The sequence below is a fragment of the Oncorhynchus kisutch genome, linkage group LG4 (genome assembly GCF_002021735.2).
Source record: "Oncorhynchus kisutch isolate 150728-3 linkage group LG4, Okis_V2, whole genome shotgun sequence".
Classification (NCBI taxonomy): Eukaryota; Metazoa; Chordata; class Actinopteri; order Salmoniformes; family Salmonidae; genus Oncorhynchus; species Oncorhynchus kisutch.
The window spans coordinates 41,740,673-41,746,672 of NC_034177.2; the positions used below are offsets into that span (position 1 = coordinate 41,740,673).

Below are 6,000 nucleotides of genomic sequence, written 5' to 3' on the forward strand. Positions count from 1 at the left end.
GGCTAGGCTGCCATAGCCCGCCTGAACACAGCGTGTCTCTGCTGGAGGCTTTCGTAGCCCGCCTGAACACAGTGTGTCTCTGCTGGAGGCTGTCGTAGCCCGCCTGAGCACAGCGTGTCTCTGCTGGAGGCTAGGCTGTCGTAGCCCGCCTGAACACAGCGTGTCTCTGCTGGAGGCTGTCGTAGCCCTCCTGAACACAGCGTGTCTCTGCTGGAGGCTAGGCTGTCGTAGCCAGCCTGAACACAGCGTGTCTCTGCTGGAGGCTAGGCTGCCATAGCCCGCCTGAACACAGCGTGTCTCTGCTGGAGGCTGCCGTAGCCCGCCTGAGCACAGCGTGTCTCTGCTGGAGGCTAGGCTGTCGTAGCCCGCCTGAACACAGCGTGTCTCTGCTGGAGGCTAGGCTGTCGTAGCCCGCCTGAACACAGCGTTTCTCTGCTGGAGGCTGTCGTAGCCCGCCTGAGCACAGTGTGTCTCTGCTGGAGGCTAGGCTGTCATAGCCCTCCTGAGCACAGCGTGTCTCTTCTGGAGGCTAGGCTAACGTAGCCCTCCTGAACACAGCGTGTCTCTGCTGGAGGCTGTCATAACCCTCCTGAACACAGCGTGTCTCTGCTGGAGGCTAGGCTGTCGTAACCCTCCTGAACACAGCATGTCTCTGCTGGAGGCTAGGCTGTCGTAGCCCTCCTGAACACAGCGTGTCTCTGCTGGAGGCTAGGCTGTCGTAGCCCTCCTGAACACAGCGTGTCTCTGCTGGAATGCTAGGCTGCCGTAGCCCTCCTGAACACAGCATGTCTCTGCTGGAGGCTGTCGTAGCCTGCCTGAGCACAGCGTGTCTCTGCTGGAGGCTAGGCTGTCATAGCCCTCCTGAGCACAGCGTGTCTCTTCTGGAGGCTAGGCTAACGTAGCCCTCCTAAACACAGCGTGTCTCTGCTGGAGGCTGTCGAAAGCCTCCTGAACACAGCGTGTCTCTGCTGGAGGCTAGGCTGTCGTAACCCTCCTGAACACAGCGTGTCTCTGCTGGAGGCTAGGCTGTCGTAGCCCTCCTGAACACAGCGTGTCTCTGCTGGAGGCTAGGCTGTCGTAGCCCTCCTGAACACAGCGTGTCTCTGCTGGAGGCTAGGCTGCCATAGCCCTCCTGAACACAGCGTGTCTCTGCTGGAGGCTAGGCTGTTGTAGCCCTCCTGAACACAGCGTGTCTCTGCTGGAGGCTAGGCTGCCGTAGCCCGCCTGCTGCCAACTCCTACTGCCACACACAAAACATGCGTGAGATTAATCATGGCTAAAAACTTAATCCACAGAACGTGCTTGTGAATGAGAATAACAATTACAATCAATTACTGAACAAGAATTACAATTGATGGAACGTCAAAGTTTTGGCAATGACTTCAGATTAGACCAGGAGGGGCTGCAGATTACTTGAAGGAATGAAATAGTGTGGCTCTTTTCAATGTGTGTGGCTTTGCAATACCATGGATCTGAGATGACTGACTGACATTGAAAAAGCTTTCAGGAGTGAACAAGCCTGTATGAGTAGGTTAACAAAACCACAGTCAGTCTCTTTCACAGTGCTGAAAGAAAGGCAGTGGGTTGAGGTAGCTGTGACGAGCTCTGAAGCCCTGCAGGAGCAGAGTGTAAGAGCGACCCAGTCAGCAGCCAGACGTCTGATAAAATGGACACCCAGCTGGCCTACATAAAATTACAGGTGGAACCTTTTTGGTTCCAGACACCCTATTCCCTTTCTACAGAGGGTTCTACACCGAACCCAAAAGGGTTCGACATGGAACCAAACAGGGTTTTCCTATGGGGACAGCAGAATAACCCTTTTTTCTAAGCGTGTATAAACACGCTTATGTACACAGGTATTGCTGTGTGTATCCAATCAAGTTCCCTGCGTCAAAGACTCGAAAAGTTGCTCAGACTGTTGAAATCACCAATGGCCCTCACCAGCAAGCTAGGCATACAGCTAGCACTCTACAGTCTTTGGTTGTTTTTGTAGAGTTTTCTGAAAACCTACTACTGACATATCCCATTCAGACTCCTTAGAAAGGTTCAGGACTGAGTCATATTTTGAGGTAGGTGGGTTAAGTCTAGAGTCCAGGGTCTTATACAATATCTGAGGACTTTCAAAATGCTGCAATGCAGAGTAGTGTTGACTACACTGCTAACGTTAGTACTCAGCTGACGAGCTAAAGGATAGCGGTCATCAGCTATCCTTTAGCTCGAAAAGCTATCGCCAGTTTTGTACAACGCGACTCAGACCAGAGCATACCGGACCTATTTTCTCTCCCTATCCCCGGATTTCTACCGCAAGCTCTGGACATTTACACCTGGATATTGGAGCTAGCTAGCTGCTATCCGAGTGACTATTGGCTTACGTCGGTCCCGGAGTAAATATCAATTATTCCGGAGCTAGCCAGCTGAAGAGTTCCATCAGCCACTCCTGGGCTACAATCACCTATCCGGACCGACGCGGAGCCCCACCGGGCCTTCACGACTGGAATACCGACGTTATCTGCCCGAGGGAGCTATCCAACTGGCCCCTCCGTCACGACGTTACCTGAACGCCCATCTGCGGCCAGCTAATCGTTAGCTGTCTTATAGGCTGCTATCTGAATAGGTCCATCGGACAATTTTCTTGGGTCACTATATCTATTTGGCCAATTCGATTGGTCCCCTCTACCACACGGAACCCCACTAATCCTACCGACGGAAACGCACGAGGTGGCTAATAACAGACCTCCATCCTCTGCCAGCTTGCTACCGATGGCCCGGCTAGCTGTCTGAATCGCCGTGACCACAACCAACCTCACTACTCACTGGACCCTTATGATCACTCGACTAAGCATGCCTCTCCTTAATGTGCCTTGTCCATTGCTGTTCTGGTTAGTGTTTATTGGCTTATTTCACTGTAGAGGCTCTAGCCCTGCTCATTATACCTTATCCAACCTTTCAGTTCCACCACCCACACATGCAATGACATCACCTGGTTTCAATGATGTTTCTAGAGACAATATTTTTCTCATCATCACTCAATGCCTAGGTTTACCTCCACTGTATTCACATCCTACCATACCTTTGTCTGTACATTATATCTTAAAGCTATTTTATCGCCCCCAGAAACCTCCTTTTACTCTTTGTTCCAGACGTCCTAGACGACCAATTCTCATAGCTTTTAGCCGTACCCTTATCCTACTTCTCCTCTGTTCCTCTGGTGATGTAGAGGTGAATCCAGGCCCTGCAGTGCCTAGCTCCACTCCGATTCCCCAGGCTCTCTTTTGATGACTGCTGTAACCGTAATAGCTTTGGTTTCATGTTAACATTAGAAGCCTTCTCCCTAAGTTTGTTTTATTCACTGCTTTAACACACACCAACCTGGATGTCCTAGCCGTGCCTGAGTCCTGGCTTAGGAAGACCACCAAGAACTCTGAAATCTCCATCCCTAACTACAACATTTTCAGACAAGATAGAATGACCAAAGGGGGCGGTGTTGCAATCTACAGCAGAGATAGCCTGCAGAGTTCTGTCCTACTATCCAGGTCTGTACCCAAACAATTTGAACTTCTACTTCGAAAAACAAGTCTCTCACTGTTGCAGCCTGCTATATATAGACCACCCTCTGCCCCCAGCTGTGCTCTGGACACCATACGTGAACTGATTTCCCCCCCATCTATCTTCAGAGCTCGTGCTGCTAGGTGACCTAAACTGGGACATGCTTAATTAACACCCCAGCCATCCTACAATCTAAGCTTGATGCCCTCAATCTCACACAAATAATCAATGAACCTACCAGGTACCACCCCGAAGCCATAAACACGGGCACCCTCATACATATCATCCTCACCAACTTGCCCCCTAAATACACCTCTGCTATTTTCAACCAAGATCTCAGCGATCACTGCCTCATTGCCTGCATCCGTAATGGGTCAGCGGTCAAACGACCTCCACTCATCACCGTCAAACGCTCCTTGAAACACTTCAGCGAGCAGACACTTCTAATCGACCTGGCCCGGGTATCCTAGAAGGATATTGACCTCATTCCGTCAGTAGAGGATGCCTGGTTATTTTTTTTTTATGCCTTCCTCATCATCTTAAATAAGCATGCCCCATTCAAGAAATGAAGAACCAGGAACCAGATATAGCCCTTGGTTCTCTCCAGACCTGACTGCCCCTAACCAACACAAAAACATCCTATGGCGTTCTGCATTAGCATCGAACAGCCCCCGTGATATGCAACTTTTCAGGAAAGTTAGAAACCAATATACACAGGCAGTTAGAAAACCTAGCTTTTTCAAGCAGAAATTTGCTTCCTGCAACAAAAACTCAAAAAAGTTCTGGGACACTGTAAAGTCCATGGAGAATAAGAACCCCTCCTCCCAGCTGCCTACTGCACTGAGGATAGGAAACTCTGTCACCACCGATAAATCCACTATAATTGAGAATTTCAATAAGCATTTTTCTACGGCTGGCCGTGCTTTCCACCTGGCTACCCCTACCCCGGTCAACAGCACTGCACCCCACACAGCAACTCGCCCAAGCCTTCCCCATTTGTCCTTCTCCCAAATCCAGTCAGCTGATGTTCTGAAAGACCTGCAAAATCTGGACCCCTACAAATCAGCCGGGCTAGACAATCTGGACCCTTTCTTTCTAAAACTATCTGCCAAAATTGTTGCAACCCCTATTACTAGCCTGTTCAACTTCTCTTTCATGTCATCTGAGATTCCCAAAGATTGGAAAGCAGCTGCGGTCATCCCCCCTCTTCAAAGGGGACACTCTAGACCCAAACTGCTACAGACCTATATCTATCCTACCCTGCCTTTCTAAGGTCTTCGAAAGCCAAGTCAACAAACAGATTACCGACCATTTCGAAACTCACCGCACCTTCTCCGCTATGCAATCTGGTTTCAGAGCTGGTCATGGGTGCACCTCAGCCACGCTCAAGGTCCTAAACGATATCTTAACCGCCATCGTAAGAAACAATACTGTGCAGCCGTATTCATTGACCTGGCCAAGGCTTTCAATTCTGTCAATCACCACATCCTCATCGGCAGACTCGATAGCCTTGGTTTCTCAAATGATTGCCTCGCCTGGTTCACCAACTACTTCTCTGATAGAGTTCAGTGTATCAAATCGGAGGGCCTGTTGTCCGGGCCTCTGGCAATCTCTATGGGGGTGCCACAGGGTTAAATTCTTGGGCTGAATCTCTTCTCTGTATACATCAATGATGTTGCTCTTGATGCTTGTGAGTCTCTGATCCACCTCTACGCAGACGACATCATTCTGTATACTTCTGGCCCTTCTTTGGACACTGTGTTAACAACCCTCCAGGCAAGCTTCAATGCCATACAACTCTCCTTCCGTGGCCTCCAACTGCTCTTAAATACAAGTAAAACTAAATGCAAGCCTTTCAACCGATCGCTACCTGCACCTGCCCGCCCATCCAGCATCACTACTCTGGACGGTTCTGACTTAGAATACGTGGACAACTACAAATACCTAGGTGTCTGGTTAGACTGTAAACTCTCCTTCCAGACTCACATCAAACATCTCCAATCCAAAGTTAAATCTAGAATTGGCTTCCTATTTCGCAACAAAGCATCCTTCACTCATGCTGCCAAACGTACCCTCGTAAAACTGACCATCCTACAGATCCTCGACTTCGGCAATGTCATTTACAAAATAGCCTCCAATACCCTACTCAATAAATTGGATTCAGTCTATCACAGTGCCATCCATTTTGTCACCAACACACCATATACTACCCACCACTGCGACCTGTACGCTCTCGTTGGCTGGCCCTCGCCTCATACTCATCGCCAAACCCACTGGCTCCAGGTCATCTACAAGACCCTGCTAGGTAAAGTCCCCCCTTATCTCAGCTCGCTGGTCACCATAGCAGCACCCACCTGTAGCACACGCTCCAGCAGGTATATCTCTCTGGTCACCCCCAAAACCAATTACTCCTTTGGCCGCCTCTCCTTCCAGTTTTCTGCTGCCATTGACTGG

General features: G+C 49.8%; 1 pseudogene; it reads right to left on the reverse strand.

The window, feature by feature from the left end:
* The window catches only part of LOC109889542 (thromboxane-A synthase-like), a 41,865-nt pseudogene that overhangs the window by 22,827 nt on the left and 13,038 nt on the right, over positions 1-6,000 (reverse strand).